The sequence below is a fragment of the Stenella coeruleoalba genome (assembly GCF_951394435.1).
Source record: "Stenella coeruleoalba genome assembly, chromosome: 6".
NCBI classification, from domain to species: domain Eukaryota; kingdom Metazoa; phylum Chordata; class Mammalia; order Artiodactyla; family Delphinidae; genus Stenella; species Stenella coeruleoalba.
In genome coordinates, this window is record NC_137151.1 from 46,470,832 (window position 1) to 46,490,401 (window position 19,570).

The 19,570-nt window shown below is 35.5% G+C and overlaps 1 protein-coding gene across 13 annotated transcripts in view; it reads left to right on the forward strand.

Annotated features, from left to right (window-relative positions):
- MBD5 (methyl-CpG binding domain protein 5) overlaps positions 1-19,570 on the forward strand; it is a 404,533-nt gene that overhangs the window by 41,568 nt on the left and 343,395 nt on the right. The window contains exon 1 of one of the 13 annotated variants that reach the window (XM_079924738.1): positions 14,517-14,694. The exons of the other annotated variants lie outside the window; for them this stretch is intronic. The gene's annotated coding sequence lies outside the window, so the exon portion shown is untranslated. Of the gene's footprint in view, positions 1-14,516; positions 14,695-19,570 lie in introns of those variants that run through there. 13 annotated transcript variants of the gene reach the window in all.

Consider the following 19,570-nt stretch of genomic DNA (forward strand, 5'->3'; position numbering starts at 1 on the left):
CAAATGTGTAATTTCATTGTTCAGAGATACTGTTAGTATACATGTTTTTCATTACATACCTTTTGTTACTCTGTGTGAATATACAATGTAAAGGTAGAAGGAGGGAGGAAATGAGAGACAGAGCAAAAGAGACATATCTATTCTATTGTAATTTTTTTAATGGGATCAAAATGTGCATACTTTTACACAACCTTTTTTCATTTGATACATCGTAAATATATTTTCATGACAATACATGTTTATCAACATAATTTTAAAATTCCAGATAGAATTATACTAAATGGAAGAACCATAATTTATTTGATCAATCCACTATTGTTGGCATTTATGTTTTTTCCTTATTGACAGGAGTCTTTCTTAAGAGCTCACAGTAAATGGTTATATAGCCAGTGCTTTTTTCTGGATTTAACATTTATATAAATGTCACCTTATACTATGTTACTGTGTTTAGCAGCTGTGTCACAATGCTGGATAATAAGGAGCTTGTGGGAAACTCTACAGTAGGTGGTTCCTATTTATATAAAGTATTGCTAAGCCATTTTATCCTTATTTTTTCAATATCTTCATTAATTAAATAACACAAATACTGAATAAGATCAAAGGACAAAAGCATGTGATGCTTCCGTAAAGACTTCTCTGTATATCAACATAGCACTCTATTTTAGGGGTAAGATTCAGTCACTGGTGCTTTTATGTGATGATATATGTAATATCCATTTCAGTAATTTGAAATTTGTAGTATGTTTGCTACTAGTAGGACAGAGAAGTAATCCCAGCTGCTTTATTCAAAAGTATCACCACAATTGTTAGAACATAAATCAATAAGAGAACCTCTGGAAAAACAAACCAACAAAAAAATCCTCAGACAGAATGACCATTCTGTTTTATTATGGTGGGACCAAGGTTCTTTAATGGAGAAATAAGTAGAGTACCAGGTATAAAAGTTTGAGGGCATATCTCTAGTTCACATTTCACCATCTTGTCCAAAAGTGTATTTTGGAGATTTTTTTTTCATTTTTGCATTGTTAAACTTCATGCCATTCCTCTGATACTACATAGCACATTCTAGATTGTTAGAATTATAGAAAAGTCTGGCAACTTCACTGCTGTGAAAATTGGAAATACAGAAATAACATTATAAAAGAACTTAATATTTTGTTTATATAACAGTCTTTTAAAATGTAAGTGTAAAACTTTAATATTACTATAAATTGATGATAACTCCAAGTAAAGTAATAATTTAACTTTAAATTACGTTTAAACTATGTCTATAAATGATAGACATAGTTTAAAATATTGAGAATTATTTTTATTTAAAGTTAAAATCACTAGTATCAGTCTAGTAGATTATATTCTCTCCCTCTTTCTGACACACTCCAACTGTTTTACATATGTAAATATACATAGATATTTATGTATGATGTATTTTTCTTTATGTGTGTGTATATATAAAAATGTGGGTTTATGTATATGTACATATAAATATGTGAATAGTTAGCAGAGGGCCACAGTTATTGAGGCAGACATTGTGCTAAGTCACTTTATATTCTCATTTAATCCTCCTAATAATCCAGTGAAATAGGTACTCTTCTTATCCCCCCCTTTTTTTTTTTTTTTGCGGTACGCGGGCCTCTCACTGTTGTGGCCTCGCCCTTTGCGGAGCACAGACTCTGGACGCTCAGGCTCAGCGGCCATGGCTCATGGGCCTAGCCGCTCCGCGGCATGTGGGATCTTCCCGGACCGGGGCACGAACCCGTGTCCCCTGCATTGGCAGGCGGACTCTCAACCACTGCACCACCAGGGAAGCCCTATCCCCTTTTTTTGAGATGAGAAAATTGGCATGTAGAGAGAAGTGACTTGTCCACAGTTACACAATCATTAAATAATAGACCTTGGGGCTCAGACTGAGGTCTTTCAATGCTTTAATGGTATTATAGCTAATATATATGCCCAGTATGTTTCTACCTGTTGGACTGTCTGTTCATTAAAGATGATCTTAGATATTTTCTCTGTGCTAGTTCAGCATTACCCATTTCTGTCCGTGAGTCCTCCTAGGTTGCCCTCTGTCTTTAAAATGCATTCTGTTGGGCTTCCCTGGTGGCGCAGTGGTTGAGAGTCCGCCTGCCGATGCAGGGGACACGGGTTCGTGCCCCGGTCCGGGAAGATCCCACATGCCGCTTAGTGGCTGGGCCCGTGAGCCATGGCTGCTGGGCCTGTGCGACCGGAGCCTGTGCTCCGCAACGGGAGAGGCCCAGCAGTGAGAGGCCCGCGTACCGCAAAAAAAAAAAAAAAAAAAAAAAAAAAAAAAAATGCATTCTGTTTTAAACACTTTTAAAGAACAAAACTGGTTGTTTTTGTCTTACAAATTTTTCTTAGAAGATGTCATGTTGGATAACTCTCTTTTTAGTTGAAAATGGAATAAATGGTTAACATACTGTGAGTTTTGTAATCATTAAGTTTTGTTTTTAAATAATTTTCATGGTGTGATCAAATACTAAATTGGAAAGATTATATGAAGAAAAAATTTAAAGTTCTTTGGATAGTACATGTTTACAAAATGTCTTACATGATCAGATGTTATCTTCTGGAGGAAATTATAGCTAAGTGTACATATCTATTCACCTTCTTTTAATCATTATATGCATCTAGAGAATTCAGTATGCCTAATTCGAACATAGTTTCTGCCCTGATCATACTATCTAATATAATATTAGCATTTATTATAATAGATATAACATCTTGAGATATACTGAAAGTCAGATACAAAACACATTTAGTTAATGGGACTATGTATACATATATTGTAGTTACCTGAAGTCTGCATAGTGAAAATGAGTCATCATTTAGTTAAAAATAAGTTTACTAAATTATACCGTCTCACACAGTGTCATCCCTTGGGATAATATATTTTTGGATGCAAAACAGATTCCCGTTTTACTAGGGATCAAACATCTAAAAAATTTATGAGCCAAAATACAGACTTTTGTCTTTGTAGGTAGTATTTCTATTTTAGAAATTATCAACATGGTTTGCTCTGTTTCTAAAAAATGCTTTTAGAAGTATCTGTGTTATACAGCATAAAGAAAAATACTGGCTCCTTTCACTGTGATTTAGTTCAGCTTATTGTTGTTTTTTTTCTGGGGATATAACCTATATACCAACCAAGGGTTTGATTGAGTAGTAAGTTGAATGCTTTTAGATTTAACACATCACATAGCATATCACTTTAGTTCTTCAGGGGGCACCTGAATTAGCTGTTGTATAAAAACTGAATAAAATGGCACTTGATTACCCCCTGACAATAGAATATTACTTTCCATGACAGGCTCTTATATTATGAATGTATCAGATTTATTTATTAACTCAAAAATTTTATCATTCTAAATTTTCATATCTCCTGAAAGCTAGATAAGTTGGGTCTGACTGAGAGTAGTATTTCCTTTACCAGGGGTAAATGTTTATGTATGTTTTCTGTAAGTTTTCTAAACTACAGTGATTTGACTGAGAACTATAAATTTCTGTTTTATTTTGTTAATGTTCTTGAGTACGCATATGTAGCCCAAAAGTTTACCCTTTTAACAAAAATGGCATAGGACATGAAGTGATAGATGCAGTGAATACTCCATCTAGGTTTCTTTGGAAACCCAAGGCCTTAGACCCCTCCCATAGAACTGGCCAAGAATCCTCACAAAGAAATATTTTAGTCTTCTACTTAGTACCTGATTTAATCTAAATAGCCTGCTCTCCTTAAAAGTGTGAGATTCTTGCTGTGATGATTTTTTTGTTACTGTGTGACAAGAAGATAGATCAGGTCAAGACCCTACTGTAGTGATGAAGTCAGTTTAGAAGAGAAAAAGGTCACTGTTGCCTTAATTTTAGATTTACTGTGCTTTGTGTGTGTGTTGGGGGAGGTGGTAGTAGGTAAGTCAGACTGCGCATTAAACTCTTTCTCTTGATGTACAAATAAAACTCTTGGACTTAAGGGGAGGGCACATTGCTAAAATTGGTGGGTGTGAAGTTAATATTAAAATTCAGTGTTGTAATTGTTTTTCATGAATCAGTTTAAAACCGTGTGAATGATTTTCTTATCCCTTTTCCTTCCTTGCTCTTTCATTTAAAAACATTGCCTCGGTGGAAACAAAAAATGTAGTGCGTATAAGTGGAAAGTAATAAACCTCAAAGGAATAGAATTTTTTATATGAGGAGTGGCAGTCATGATTTGGAAATGAGTGGCTGGAGGAATGTTGACCTCCTACTTCCCCCAGCCTCTGGGCGGGGGAGGCTGTTAATCCCCAGTGTTAATACAAGGGTGCTGGGAGAGTGAAGATATCCTTCTCTAGAAAGGGCTACCAGAGAAGGGTGTCCTCTGGGTTTCTATTAAGGCAAATAGGTCTCTAGACGTAGCATTTTGTGAAGACAGTGAGGCATAGAGGATTGTCAATTGTTAATTATTAATTACAGTGGCAGTAACAGAGGTGCAATAGAAAAAGCATTGTCGGAAGGGATTATTGAAAAGATGCCTCAGGGAAGAAGACGAGTAGAATGAGGCAACCAAGGAAGACTATAGATGACTCAGGGAGTGGCTAATGATAATGGGGCTGTAGGGCATATTGGGATAAACTGGATTTAGTCAGGTTTGTTTCTTGGGTTTTTTTGGTAGTCACAGGCAAAAGTAAAAACTGATTTACTCTGTTTGAAATCAGAATAGGAGTCTAGAATCCTGCCTGCATACCTTTTTTCCTTGTCTGATCTCTATCCCCATTACCTTTCTTTACTAAAGCTCTAGACTAGGGTAAGAGAAATGGAAATAATTGTCCTGAAAATGTTATAACATTAGCTATTAGAACTTTTTTCATTTATAAATATTTCTATATGTATATCTAAAAGCAGGAATTCATTTTTTAAAAACCCATACTATTACTATCACACGTTAAAAAGTTAGAAATAGTCCTTAATTATCATCATACATGTCAGTTTTCAGATTTTTTCCAGTTGTAAGTTTGGTTTTTTGAGGGGGTTTTTTGTTTGTTTTTTGATTTTTTAAAATTTACTTGAATCAGGATCTAAAGAAGATCCATACATTGCAATTGGTTGATGTGTCTCTTAAGTGTTTCTGAATCTATAGCTTTTCCCTCTCAGGATTAATATTATTGATTAGATATACTTTTATAGATACAATTTCTCTTACAGGGGTTTTAGCAAATAGCAATCTATACTGTAAGAAATATATGAGAAAGTACTTATCCAGTTTCTTATTGTTTCTACATCAATGTATTAATGATCAAAATAACTAGTTTTCAAGGAAACAGGAAATTTAGTAATTAGCCAACTTATTCAATTGTAAATAACATCTGTATAGTTGTTTTCTTAATTTTCCCTGCAAATGTGATCTTAGAAAGTAACTATCCTAAAACAACTATACCCCAATTAAAAAAAAAAAAAAGTAAGCTGATTATCCTATCCTGGTTAGGAAAACAGGTCATAAAATTGAAGTGATTGGTGATTTGCCCTAGATCACCCTTAGAAACTATTTGAAAACTCAGAGCACTTGATTGTTTAGCAGAGTGATAAAGATGCCATTGTCTTTCTGCTTTGTACTACAGCCAGGTGTGAATTTTAAAATAGGTTGTATGTAGTCTGAAGATGAGTATGATTGGTACTGTGTCAATCAGGATAGACAATATTATGAAGTAGTGAGAAACAACCACAAAACCTCAGTGGTTTAAAACAACAAAGGTTTGTTTCTTGTTCTCCTTGTATGACCATCATGATCAGAGGTATCTCTGTTCATAATAATCACTTAGGGACCTTATGGAGCAGCCACCATTTCAATCATTGCTGATCATCAAACTGGAAAGAAAGGGGGGAGAAAAGAGCCCTGGAAGGTCTCACATCTGCCATTAAATGATCCAGACCAGAAGTAACACATCCAATCACAAGGAGGTTGTGAAGTTAGTCATCTACCTGCCTCAGAGTAAAGAACTAGTTATTGGTAGGCAGGACAAATAATATTGTAAGTAATAATTCTGTTACTGGACTGTTGACAGATCATTCATTCATTCATTCACTTGTTTATTCATTCATTAATCGAATATTTTTTGAATGGCTGCTACGTGCAACTCACTGTACTGAACAGTGGAAATATTAAAGTGGTTGAACACTTTTCATCCCTCATCTCTAGGTTCTTAGAGTCTAGTAGAGACAAGAAGCAGGTTATTCTATATTAGGGATCAGCAAAGTGTCACCCACAGGCCAAATTTGGCCTGCAGCCTGTTTTTATATGGCCCTTAAGCTAAAAATGTCTTAATATTTTTAAACAGTTGAAAAAGCAAATGAACAAAAAAGAATATTCAACAGAAACTGTAAGTGGCCCACACAGCCTAAAATACTTACTATATGACCCTTTACAGTAAAAAAAAGTTTATTGACCTCTGTTCTGTAACATCTGTATTTAAATTTGAAGCTCCTCAAACTAATTGCTATCTAACCCATTGTCAGATAAGAGGCACACAGTTATCTTGTAAGCTCAGGATATCTCAACAGTGTGCCTTTTGTTTGACCTGTTACTGTATTTCGATGGAAATATATTTTTCTGTGTTGTTGGAATGGTGACTTTATTGGCATCTTGAGTGGTCTTGTTACTGGGCATTGGAGACATGGGATCTGTATTAGATTTGATGCGTAGTTGCATAGCCACAAGATGGTCAGACCCCTAAAGTGGGTATATGTAGATATTAAGTAATGATTTCTTTGGGAACAGGAAGTAAAGCAGCCATAAGGTTATCTGCTTCTTCAGAGAAGTAACATCTAAATTTTATGGACTTTAGAAATCAAAGGCAGTGGATGGAAGTACACATAAAAGTAGATATTTTATTTTCCATTCTATGGATTTGGCTTCTCAATTAAGGATTATAATTGTAGATATTTCTTAAACTGAACAAAAGGCTGTGGTTCAAAGTATACGGGGTTCAGAGACTCTATATGAAGTCCCTTACTATGAATGAGGCAGCACTTGATATAGAAGGACAAGTGAAAATCACTCCTGGTACTTCAAGTTCAAAATAAAGGAAGAGGGTATTCTGATTCAGGTTGAGAGGAATTGTGTGAAGCAAATATGGTTTATTCTACAGCAATTTTGGAGGAAAAGCCTCCAAAATATACAACTTTTATAGCATGAGGAGAGAAAAGATGCCTTGAGCTTACATTTTATGCAGTCTTATATTGACCATCAGAGCTCAATTCAATTATATCCCCAATTTTATTTTATTTGTTTTTGCACTTAAGATTTTAGAACTCTGACAGATTCCACACCAGTTTTAGAATCTACTTAAGGTATTCTAATATGTGGAATGTAGATTGTCCATGCCAAAAACACCTGTTTAACAACAGTTTGTAGAATTCTAGTCTTGGCCAAGGTTAGCTTCTATCCTGTTCAGTTTATAGGAGCCAGATTTTTATAGATCTGCGGAAAATCCTCTTTCAGTTCTGGAGCTTCAGAGCTTGAGCTCTTAAACGTTCCTCTCCACTATTTTACAAGCACTAGAGTTTGTTTTCTTAACAATAGGAAGCATACCTTTCCAAGTGATTCCGAAGGATCTTTCTAATTTTATGACTATGACTGGATGACAGACGAGGCTCGGGTCTATGATTCCAGTAACTCTAATCAGATTCTGAGCTTGTATACTAAATGACCTGTGTACTTAGTGGGTGCTTGTTGGCATAGTATTTTACTAGCCTTCTGTTTGTTTTGAGGACCAGCAGATTGCTCTAAATATGCCAAATGTGCCAGTATTTACTATGGATTATATGTGATCCACTTCCCATGGCTATTGACTGCTGCTATATGTAATTCTGAGATTATCATTTAAAATCACCTTTTCCTTATGTAGTCATTTTATTGTTAATTTGCATTAAGTGAACTACCCTACAATTTAGCCACTGCAAATGTACCATTACGTAAGAAGGTCATGTGACTGGCTGCCCTTTCTGCGGTAGCTAAAATAGTCCAGTGTAAGTGTATATTACCTATACTTTTTTTTTTATAAGTTTATTTATTATTTATTTTTGGCTGTGTTGAGTCTGTTGCTGCATGCTGGCTTTCTCTAGTTGCCGCCAGTGGGGGCTACTCTTCATTGCAGTGCACAGGCTTCTCATTGCGGTGGCTTCTCTTGTTGCGGAGCACAGGCTCTAGGCGCGTGGGCTTCAGTAGTTGTGGCACGTGGGCTCAATAGTTGTGGCTCGTGGGCTCTAGAGCGCAGGCTCAGTAGTTGTGTCACACGGGCTAAGTTGCTCCGCAGCACGTGGGATCTTCCTGGACCAGGGCTCGAACCCACGTCCCCTGCATTGGCAGGCAGATTCATAACCACTGCACCACAAGGGAAGTCCTACCCATACTTCTTTTAACACACATCCTTTGACCCTTTCAGATCTCTAATTTCTATTAGTATTTTTGCTGGTAATCATGAACTTCTTTGATTAATGCTAACTGCAAACATAATTTCACATAATGGGTTATCATAGCTATAATTTGGAATCAGCCAATAATCCTGTCATTATGTTGGAAAATTTAATATCACAAAAAAAGGTGTGTAATTGTCAATATTTTATTAACTATCAAAATATTTTATCATCAAAATATTTTATTCATGGAGATAAATGCTACACAGACTGGAACTGATGACCTAATACCTAACCTTCTAAGACACATTTAAAGAAAAATGTTTAACATTGTTGACCCATCTCTCTTATCTATTCTCGATGTATAGCTTTTCTGTCTTCATTTTGAGAAATCCACTGAAATATATTTCCAGGTCAGCCTCATTAAAGTTTTTAAAACAAAATTGAAATTATCAAGTATCTGAAGTTATTCATTGCCACCCAGGCCAGTTCTAATTCATAAAATGCTGACCTGGAATTTCAGCAGAATTGTGAATAGTTTGACACTATTTGCCAATGTCAAAACCATTGGCTTTGTGTTGTCAATATCCTGAGTACTGGTTAGGCCTAACGTACATCGGCGTTATCCTCTTATATCAGTCTTATGTCAGTGACTTTCAGATATTTTAGAGGGTGACAGTAGTGTTGGAAGGAGTAACTGCCCCTGAGGATATTGTAGTTAGAGAAGCAAAGTCAGTTTTCATAATGCAAATGAGAGAAAGTGAAGCTTCATAGAATATTTTGTTAGTGGGTGAATACAGAAAATAAACCATTTTCTATGTGCCTTTGATTCTCAAGTCAGAGAAGCAGTCCCTGTCCATCCATGGCATCCCTATCTCAATTATAGCTGTGACCACTCTCCTGCCTATTAAAACTTGCCTTTGCATATTTTCATTAGTGTCCAGATCACAGAAGCTAATTTAATTTTAATTTAATAAAGCATGTTTGCATGTTAATAAATACTACTTTATCTCTAGTGGATCTTTGGGGATTATTGAGACAAAATCAAAACAAAACAGACAAACAAAAACCTTTGTCTTATTGTGTAAAGGAAGTTTAGAATCAACATGAAGGCGAAGTCTGAAGGTATGGATTTAGGGGCAAATGATTAATCTTTCCCTCAGTTAGAAGATACATGTATTCATATACTAAATTTATGAGTGAGTAGTCATCTAGCTGAGGCGTTTATATCTTGTGATGCAAGAGATGTCTTAAAATCATAACCCTTCAATAAAATTAGTATATATGGAAATTCTGTGTATTCTGTATTTAGTTTTAGACATGTCTTCTACAGCTAGCAAGTTTCAGCTAACATCAGAAAATGATCCAGGAATGTAGAGTCATGAGAGAAGCAGTAGTTTAATTTGTATAAATATTCTTTTATTTTAAAAGTGTGATTCTTTAGTTTTCTGAACTTTCGAGTTATATGTTTGGAACCTAGCATTTTACTAGTTGCTAAATAAATGTATATTATTGAAAAAAATGATCTCATTGATTTTCCCATTTTATCCAACAGCATATCTAAAGTAGAAATGTGTGGTAATGTAAATACAACACTTACTATATATAATAATACTTTAAAAATTATACCTAATATCACATTTTGACCTAGCATTGTTTAGGCCTAAAACCTTTAGCATTGAGCCCCACTTTAAAGACTAGTTAGGCTTAAAATAGACTTTTTACATTCATTCTTAAAGTTTTTAGATGGTCTGGGAGAAAGATAAATACATATGTGGCTTTTTCACTAATTTGTGGATCTACTAAATTTTTTTTCAACTTTTTATTTTATATTGGAGTATAGCTGATTAACAATGTTGTGATAGTTTCAGGTGCACAGCAGAGCGACTCAACCATACATATACGTGTATTCATTTTCCCCCAGACTCCCCTCTCATCCAGGCTGCCACATAACATTGAGCAGAGCTCCCTGTGCTATACAGTAGGTCCTTGTTGGTTATCCTTTTTAAATATAGCAGTGTGTACATGTCAATCCCAAACTACCTGACTATCCCTTCCCTTCACCCTACCCCCCTGGTAACCATAAGTTCATTCTCTAAGTCTGTGAGTCCGTTTCTGTTTTGTAAATATGTTCACTTGTATCATTTCTTTTTTGGATCTACTAAATTTTAAAGTAAACAGGAATTATGAAGTAAGGAGAAAATGCTTAAAAGAAAACAAAAATATTCAAAAGTATTACATATTATAATTACAACTATGTAAACATACAGCTATTTAAACATTAAAAATGTTAGAAGGAAATGTAGTGAAATCCTGAATGATTTGTAGTAAGGTGCTAAAATTAGGGCCCTTTTTTCCCTTTCTTCTAGATTCAATATTTCTGTAATATGGTTGTTACTTTTATGATGAGAAGAATAAATATGTTTTCACAAAATGCAATAAAGGAAGCTAGAATTAAATATAGAAAAGCATTTGCTGCTTCTAATTATAGCAGATGTTTCAAAGGCACTTATATTAAATGTAAGGGTAATTCAAGTACCCAAAAGGCCATACTTCCTTTAGAGTATATATCAGTATAAGAAGCAGCTCATGGCTCATAGAGTCAGAGTTCTAGGCAATGTAAAAGTGGTTAAATAAATGTTAACTTGTTTGTTGTCTCCAAACCTTTGCATTCCCACAAACACCTGAATAAAAACTCTGAGAGGATGGGGTTCTTGTCTTTTTAAATTGTTATATCCCTAGCATTTATAATCGTTCTGGGATATAGTAGTAGCAAAATAAGTATATGTTGAATGAGCAAATAAATAACACATGAGATATGCAGTTAACTCCTAATTAATTATGTTCCAGTGTAAATTATTTGTGTTCTCTGTTCCCTTACTATCTCCCCTGGTTTAAGCTGTAAAACCAGAGGAATATGAAATTTGTCACAAGGATTAAAGATACCTTGAACTACAGAGAATGTATCAACATGGAGCCAAGCAAAATCAAACTTGATAAGCAGTTACATCCGCATTACTCGTAACAAAACATCTGGCTCTGAGGAGGAACGAGTATAGTTGGCCCTCGGTATCGGCAAGTTCCACATTTGTGGAAGGGCCGACTATGGAACTTGAGCATCTGCAGATCCACATCGGGTCCTGGAACCACTCCCATGCAGATACCAAGGGACTGCAGTACAGTGAGCAGGGCAGAGAGGTGATAGGCACATCCCATAAATCCTAATCTGCTTTCCGTAAATGGACCCTTTATTGCAGCACAATCCAAGGTGGCACTCACTCAGAAGGCTTCCCAGGTGGTTCCGTGCATGCTCAGATGAGCTGATGCACCCCTCTCTGGGTCCACCCCAGAATCATAGCTTTAAATCCTTCTGTTTCTTCCACATAGTGCCTACTGCACTGTCACTCATGCTTTTGTGGGGGAATTTCAGGTATCTTAGCACACAAACCATACAAAATATCAGTAACTGCTCATTTTGAAGGTGATTACATTAATTTAGGAGGTAAATCATTTAATCTTCCTCATGGCCAGTATACTCATTTCCTTTTATTCATTAGCGTGATACTATGTAAATAATTTTTAGATTCTTCTGAATCTTTCTGCTTTCTTTTGTTCTGTAGCCTCATTCTTTTTGGTTGCTGTGTCCTTCTATGCTTCTTTCCTCTTTAAGGAAATATTTTGCCCTTCTTGTGCAAAACCAGAGGCATTTTTCATGGATCCTTTAGACTTTGTGAAAGTATAATTTCCTTTCTCTAGTCCTACACCTCTATAGTTTTAGGCTGAAACTGCTCTCTCCAGAACCACTGGAATGTTTATATGACAGGATCTCTCATTATGAAACCTGAATTTTCTGATTCTTGTCACTTGTTCAGTGTTTTCTGTGGTATCTTCCCTTTCCTAGAGCACATATCCTTCTCCCTGTCAAGCTTCTTTCAAGTCTCCTTGTTCCTTTAGACTCTCACAGGTTCTCTAAACTCCTCAGGTCTTTGCCATTTTCCCAGGACCACCAGCATTTCATTGTTGATTGTTCTTCATCTCAGATGGTCATAGTTCCCATTATTCATCTTTTGGCCTTTCTATATCTTCTCTGATTGACATTAGCTCATTCATTCACTTATTCATTCAACAGATATTTACTGAGTCACCACCATGCACCAGAGCTGTGCTAGGTATTAGGGTAAGTGGTAAAAGAAACAAACATGGTCCGAAACCTTACGGAGTTTTCTGTCCAGTTGAAGGATTAAACATTAACTTCATACTTATACAATTGTTATACTTGCATTCCTTAATCTGCATGTGATTTCAGGGGAAGTAGGTTTTTATTACAGAACCGTCTTGTGCATTTGCAACCCAAAAAGGAATAAGATAATCTTACCTTTTTGCTGGTAGCCTCGGCATAATTTCAAGACCACTTGCCATGTTTCCAACAAAATGAGTAGGTTATCCCCTATAAAAATCTTGTTAATAATTGTAACCAGTGTTCTTCTTGGCCATTTAGGCATGATTTACTATGATTCTCACAACAAATTTATGAAGAAATGGGCACAAAGAAGTCAGTGGCCGTAGTTATTCAGGCGCTATGTGAGAGAGTGGAGGTTCAAATCCAAGTCTGTTCAGTCCCAGAATCTGAACTCTGTTATTGCTCATATTTGCTGATTTCCACCACAAGTGAAATTAAAAGTCAAATGTATAAAATTTGTGTTGACCCTTTGCTGTTACTAACCATCCAGTATATCTGCTCTGTAATATGTTAAGGAATTTTGTTTCAAAAATCAACATATAACCATATTCACAAAGCCACTTTTTGTTTGGTTGATTTTGACTATGAAAGAGATTATGACTTTTGAAACACTGGGAAATACTCTCAAGTGGAAAATATTTTTGTAAAAGGATTGATTGCATATTAGTATTATTTATGATTTTAAATCAACTTCTGCTTGATTGAGAGTCACTAAACATACTTTGTTAAAAATTTTTTAAGTGAGAAGATGAAAAGATATCATACATGCTTCCCCCCAAGTATATTTTGTATATTTTTCACTTTATAATATTCACTTAACGTATTTCACCCAAAAATTAGATATAGAGCATCCCAATCAAGGCCCTGTATTCCACCATGTCCTTATTGAAATATTTCTCTTTTTATCCATTGTTTATATCATTTATAAAAAGTATTTTTTAATCCTTCACATTTTCGCTATCAGGAAACTTTTTTCTGCTAGATAAAGATTGCACAAAAAAATTGAAAACCTGGCTTATAAATACTATATAAAGTCTTTTTTTGCCTGCTTGCAATTTAATACTTAGTTTCATTTTATAGAATACAAATTTTTTTTTAAATTTTATTTATTTATTTATTTGGCTGTGTTGGGTCTTTGTTTCTGTGCGAGGGCTTTCTCTAGTTGCGGTGAGCGGGGACCGCTCTTCATCGCGGTGCACGGGCCTCTCACTGTCGCAGCCTCTCTTGTTGTGGAGCACAGGCTCCAGATGCGCAGGCTCAGTAGTTGTGGCTCACGGGCCCAGTTGCTCCACGGCATGTGGGATCTTCCCAGATCAGGGCTCGAACCCGTGTCCCCTGCATTGGCAGGCAGACTCTCAACCACTGCGCCACCAGGGAAGCCCCTAGAATACAGATTTATGTAGTACTTAAAAGCATTGGACTTGAAGTCAAATAACAAGATCTCTGCCTCGTTTTGCCATTAATATTGGGCAAATCACTTAACTACCTAACCTTTTCCATGCTTCTCTTCTCATATAAGATGCCACCAACTCCCTGTGACATGCCTAACTGAAGCTTCATCTTTATTTTGGGATTATAAAATTCACCCAACTAGAATTTAAAATATTCCCCAAACAAGGACATATAAAACAAAAGATACTATATTATAATAGCCATTGAATAAATAAAACAATTTTGACAGATCTTAGTTAATATTTTCCCTTATTTTTTACCTCTTAAAATATAACTTTTTAAAATATTTAAATATTTCAGTATAATGTTTGTTGATTTCCAATTCATTATTTCAGTATGTATAAATTTTTCATCATGTTACATTGATCTTTCAGTGGAAACTTGGGCCTGTTAAAGTCTTTGTCTCAGATTAAAAAACAATGTCTTTAATAGTCTGTGTTTTTTGTTTTGTTTTTTAGAAACAAGCGATTAACCTTCACTGTGCAAATATATATTTTTAAGAGTGATTCAAGCTTACCCTATATTGGCTCATCTTCTTTAAGAAAAAATTGTCTTCATTTAAAAAAAAATACATCACCATGAATTCTTTGGAAGAAAGCCATTATGTAAATACAGGTTATCTTGTTACTATTTATAGAATATTTTTGCCATTTAATGGTGGCTGATTTTTTTTCCCCCCTGAGGCCTTTTTCTCTCATTCTCAAACAATCTACTCCCCTATCCTCCATCTCCAACTAATAGCATTTTCTTGTTGCCATCATTTTTCCTTATTTATTTGGTTGAGAATTGACACTGTTAATGACAGTGGGTTTTTAAAGAGTTGTATTAAATATTTTTGATTGTCTTTAAATTTGTTCTTATTTTTCTAATATAACGTTTTTGTCTTTTTTTGAAATATTTGGCTAATGGCTTCCATTGTATTTGATTATGGAAGTTGATGGGGAGATCTGTGAAGAAGAGAAAACATAGAAGGAGTACATATTTTATAACTGTAAACCAATACTTTCAGAAGAGTAGCAGCATTTCTTTTCCTACCAATGGCACAGGATGTGGCAGGCCAAGAGAAGCCTGGGACCAAAGCTGATTTAGGGTGATAAGAGGTGACAGATAATGAGGGTCTCTGCAAACACAGAGCTTTAAGCAGAAAATTAGCTACCCTGGAGAGAATATAAATTCTCAAATAATAGAAGATGGAGTCTAATTTTAAGTCAGGAAAGCCCCTGAAAGCAGAAGTGAGTAGGTTCCAGCTACTAAGAAGCTGGCAGAAAAGGGATCAGTAGGAAGGAGGGAGAAGGAAACACTAGGCAGATTGACCCAGGGATGGATCCTCTGTGTCACAAAAATGTATTTGGTCTGAGTAGCCAACACAGCAGGTCCTGACCACTGAAACAAGGTCAGGGTTGAGAAACACTGTCCAGGTTCAGGGCATTTCTGCTTGAGTGTGAGGAAACAAGGAATGGCTGGTTTTCTTGGCAGCCAGTGTAAAGCAGTGTTTCCCACATCACTGTTATAATTATTATAGTAATTGTTGATTGTGGCAGAGAAGCTAATCTAAATCTCATATTTTGAATAATGGCATTTTCTAACATCCAGTCCAAGAGAAACTGTTATTACCTCAGCCTTTGAAACCTTTGTAAGATTCCTTGGGCACCAGAACAATTTCTGATATCCAGGGCTTTTAAAAGCCTTTTGGCTATTGTCACATAGTCTTTAGCTAGTTAGGAAGCCCCCCAAATTTTCTTTTTTAAAGGTGACCATGGATCACGTTGAGAGAGTAACATTTGCAGATACTGATACGTGTCCATAGTCCCGTATCTATAATTCTGAACTTTAAAAAGTTCAGAGGGAGGAGGGAGGGAACTCACACTTTTTAAATAAAAAATTAAGTAAAAGTGTATTTAGTTAAGGCAGCAAAATCTGACTTGAACTTAACTCAGTTGGTCGCAAATCCAGAACTGAGTTTATGTGAGGCTATTTGTAGGCTTTATGTTTCCCATGTGTGAATACTGCTATATTTTACTGCAGAAATATTTATGTGTTTGATTCTCAGGTGCTGCCCCAGTCACCTCTGGGGATATCACATCATATATACTATATGCAATATATTACCTTTCTAAAATTAAAAGCAAAATACATATATATCAGTGCTGAAATTCTGCTAGCCCCAGTGGTTTTGAGTGAGAGGTATCGTGTCTGTTAGTAGTTTTAGTCATGTGACCCTGGGGTCACATACTTAGTAACTGTTAACTGTGATAGGCCTCATCATCCTGGAGAGAGTAATACAGGCAGTCTGTAATTTGTATATCAGTTTTTTCACTCAGAATTGCTTTATCATAGAAATGCTGTTTTACCTGGTGGTTATGCTTGGTGGTATTATGTCCCTTTAATCAATCCATAGTGTATTTAAGGCATAATATTAGCAATGTTTCTATAGAAAATATTTTTAAATTGTACCTATCTCCTTTACTCCATCTTGGCCAGCCCTCAAACATAAACACACACCTACTGCAGCCTTCATGTGACTTCTGAGTCTCACTTATCCCATCATGCAACAAGAGGAGCAATTCCAACAGGCCCAGACCATTGCTAAAGGCTCCTTTAACCAACAGGATGCAGGGTGGAGATGGAGTTCTTTTTGCTTCTTCTGGCTTCCCTATCATTCTTTTCATCTTTAGACTCTAGGAACTGCCCTGCCTAATCCTTTTCCATTTATACCATCTGTAATTCTCATGTTTATTTGGAAGTAATGCAACTATTTTCCCTTCTTTCTTATGTACCACTTTACCTTTGTCTTTAATTTTGAACTATACACTTAACTCTTCTCTGTCTTTCAATTTTCCTTTCATAAAAAAGTTTTTATTCAAAACTACATGATAGATGAGCTATTAAGTAACTGATACCAGGAAGAAAGAATATTAGAGCACTACTACCAAGAAGTTAGAAAAGCTAGAAGCATGGCTTCTTGTCCATCATGACCTTTTAGTTTCTTGCAGATTATTAGTTTATATGACAAGTCAGTTTGCGAAGGAATACACCCATTAGTACCTTTTCCTATAAATGGTTTCCCAATTTCACTCTGTCCTGTATGTATACACATAATGTACATATTGGTACACTGCTTTTAAACAAATATCCTAGAAACTATCCATGCAAACAAGTATCTTTTCTTAGAAAGTAATCATATGAGAGGCTATGTACTTATTTCAGTGCTGTTGCTTTGCTTAAATACTTTTGGAACTCCTTAGGTTGTCTAAACAGTATGACATCATTTTGAATGTTACCTGTATTATCAGTCATTTTTTGAGGGCTAAGTTTGAATTAACAAGCAACTGTCTGAGTAATGTCTAATAAGCAAAGTTTTGTTTTTGTGCTTTGTTTCTTGGTCAAAAACAAGTGAAAGTTTAAAATCAGTAGAATTCTGTTGGGCTTTTAAATAGATTCTTACAGTAGTTCTAGAAGAGAAGGTTCAAAGCTATTCGGAACAATGTAGACCTGTAATCCTATACTTTGTTTTTCGGGGTTTTTTGGCCACACCCTGTGGCATGTGGGATCTTAGTTCCCCGACTAGGGATCTAGGGATCAAAACCATGCCCCCTGCAGTGGGAGCATGGAGTTTTAACCCCTGGATCGTAAGGGAAGTCCCTGTAATCCTGTACTTTGAATAGAGCAACATTTATTTGGTGTATAAGTTTTTGTACGTTGATTTAAAATACATGCTATTCTTAGGTTTATTATTTTGTAACATTTGAACATTCAGATACAGACACTAAATGATATGGAATTATTAGGAAGTTGAAGCTATGGAAATTCAGATACAAAAGAAAGAGTTTTCTTGAAAACTTAGCATGTTTCAATTCTTCTTTCATTGCTTTGAGCTGATGAGTTTATCTGGAAGAGCAGAAGAGACTGATCTGGAATAACATTTTATTAAGTACCCACAAAATAATGGGTAATTACTGGGTATTATATATTAATTATCTTGTTTAATCTTCATAACAGTTTTGGAGATACTTACTCTATTCCCTTTTATAGATGAGGAAATTGAGATCCAGAGAACTGAAGATTTTACCATGTCCTTGATCACATGGGTAATAGGTAACAGAGCCTTCTGAGCCTCTGACTTTTGTTTTTAGCCCTAAATTTTTTAGACCATGCCTACTATCCTTACCAATTAGTGGTATATTCTATTATTATATAGTGAGACAGTGAGACCTTTTCTTACAAATACAATGCCATCAGATTAATTACAGTATTCATTATTTGTACTCCAATGGCAGAATTTTTCAGTATGGTGTATTGGAGGTCTTCACTTACAGAAAACTCTCCGAACTATTTACCCCATCCCAGATGATACTATGTGATTGACTTGGCCCCTGAGTATCTATCTACCCTCATTTGCAATCCAAATTAACCTATTTCTTGACACACCAAACTTGTTTCTCCTTTAGGACATTTACACAAGTTGTTCCCTCTACCTAGAATGTTCTTCTCTCAGTCTTTCCATAGGTGGCTCTTGTTAGTCAGATCTCAGCTTAAATGTTAACTCCTTAGAAAAGTCTTCTCCAACCACCACCAAATCTAAAGAAATCACTCAAGTCACATTACCTTGTTTTAATTCTGTTTATGGCATTTACTACTGTCCTGTATTTTTCTGTTTATTTATGTATTTATTGTCCCCCTAACTAATAGAATGTAAGCTCCATGAGAGCAGGAACCTTGTCTATCTTGTTCACCAGAACCTTAAACAGCCTAGCCAAGAAATAGCTGTAGGAATAAATGAATGAATTGTGTCTAGAAAATATAACAGATTATTCAGATTACAGAAAACTAGGAATAATGTAGATTTAGAGATATTTGGACCAGTGGTTCTCATAGCCTGCTAAAATAACCTGGCTAGCAGCATCAGCATCACCTGGAACTTTGATAGAAAAGCAAATTCCAAAGACCTAGCCAAGAGCTATTGAATCAGAAGCTCTGGAGGTGGGACCTCGCAGTCTGTTTTTTATTAAAACAGAGACCAGCTGCTGCAAAGAGTAATTAAATTTTTAATAAGTTGCAGACAAAGCTTGATCAGAGAAGTGCATTGGCATTCTAAGGATTAGTATAATCTAGTATCTCCTATAGATCTTAGAAGGAAAATTAAGTACAGAGCCCTGTATTTGAAGCCCATTGCTCTAAACTGAAGGTTTACTCAGGGACATTAAAATATTTTCACAATCCCACTTAAATTTTATCTGTCTTGAAATATTGATTTCTACTGTCATTTTCATATGTACCCATTAAGTAGTGTTCAGCTAAGTTTAGTGGTATGAGTACATATAAAGTAGTTCAAAAAAAAAGAATGAATCCAGAATGGCATCTGCATTGATATTTTGAGATATTGATTTTTTTCTATCCGGCACGGTACCAAAGCCTTATCTTTTTTGATCTAGAAGAGAATATTGTAAAAAATAATATGCTTAATTCTCTAAAAGTCTAACC